Genomic DNA, 1,328 nt, shown 5'->3' with positions numbered 1-1,328 from the left:
TCAATAGGAATGTACTACTACTCATGCATGAACTACAATGTTGCCTTTTATGGTTTATTCATGACATTACTACTAAGACAATCCATAGTGCTGATTATAATCTTTCAACACCGCATTTTAAAGGATTGTCATCTAAAAAAAGATAACTTCACGGGGTACACGGAAAATCAGTAAAGATAGTTTCAAGTGCTTAAGACACATTTCAGAGTTTATTATGTTGTAGCTCCAAGATATCAGCAGTATTAGCTTTCAGAGCCTGTTCAACCTCCCTAGTGATGAAATTGATAAATATGAGTTATGACATTTTACAAATAAAATGGATTTAGTATTGTCAAAGTAAGGCCTAGATTCAATCGGATTAAGCATTAACCAGCGGGTCTGAGTTGGCGGTGTCAGAGGTGTTACTGTGTTGGAGCTTTCAAATCGGTGAACAGCTGCTTCTGTGATCGTTGTCATGAAGCCACACCCACCTCACTCATGATAGAAGTTCAGAAAGCGAGAGTGTATGCTATATAGAAATAATCAACCTCAAATTGAAAATCATTCAACAAAATAATGATAATTTCTATCAGCCTAACTGAGGTATAGATAACATCTCACATTCAAGTGTTCAAGCTTGTAAACAAGGCCGTAAGGGATTTCTCTTAATCTCTTAATGGCAATGTCCGCTTTAGGTAGAATGCCGAGAGCCGCTTGTGGATTTGACAGCTCTAATGCGGTTGTTGGCTAGAGCAGATCTGACAGAATCTAGCCCTAAGAAAATAATTTTGGGCCCTTGTGTTGATTTGGTGTTTGGTGTGGAGTGGAGTGGAATGGTTTAATGGGGCTGTGTACAGGGTGGGGGCTGGATTCAATCCGTGTCATGGAACATTGTCTTTGAATTTCGAGCTGTAACGTGGAATTCCCCCGATGCTTCTGCGATACGGATTGAATCCAGCTCCTGGGTGTGTTGTGTGGCAGTAATATTGTGAAGGAATAGTCATGGGGGAAATTTGATTTTTTTCAGGTGGAAGCGGGCAGGGCCATTTGCAGGGCAAACACGGACATTGACGGCATGGGCGGCACAATCTGCTCAGACCTGGATGTGTATTTTGTCGGTGGGGATCGCTGCTGCTTCATGACTAGTTTGAATCATGCTGGCATGTTGTTTTCAGAGTTCCGCTGGGCTTGCCATGTTCGGCACTGGTGTTTGATTTATTGATTTTATGTTCGGCACTGTCAAAATGATTTATTAAAGAAAGAAAGAAAATAGACATCGATGACAGGCACATGGGCTAGTGAGGACCATAAACAAACACAATGTTAACAAAATAACTTCTGACTCAATG

This window comes from Oncorhynchus kisutch, linkage group LG6 (assembly GCF_002021735.2).
Source record: "Oncorhynchus kisutch isolate 150728-3 linkage group LG6, Okis_V2, whole genome shotgun sequence".
Classification (NCBI taxonomy): domain Eukaryota; kingdom Metazoa; phylum Chordata; class Actinopteri; order Salmoniformes; family Salmonidae; genus Oncorhynchus; species Oncorhynchus kisutch.
This window is presented reverse-complemented; position numbering follows the sequence as displayed.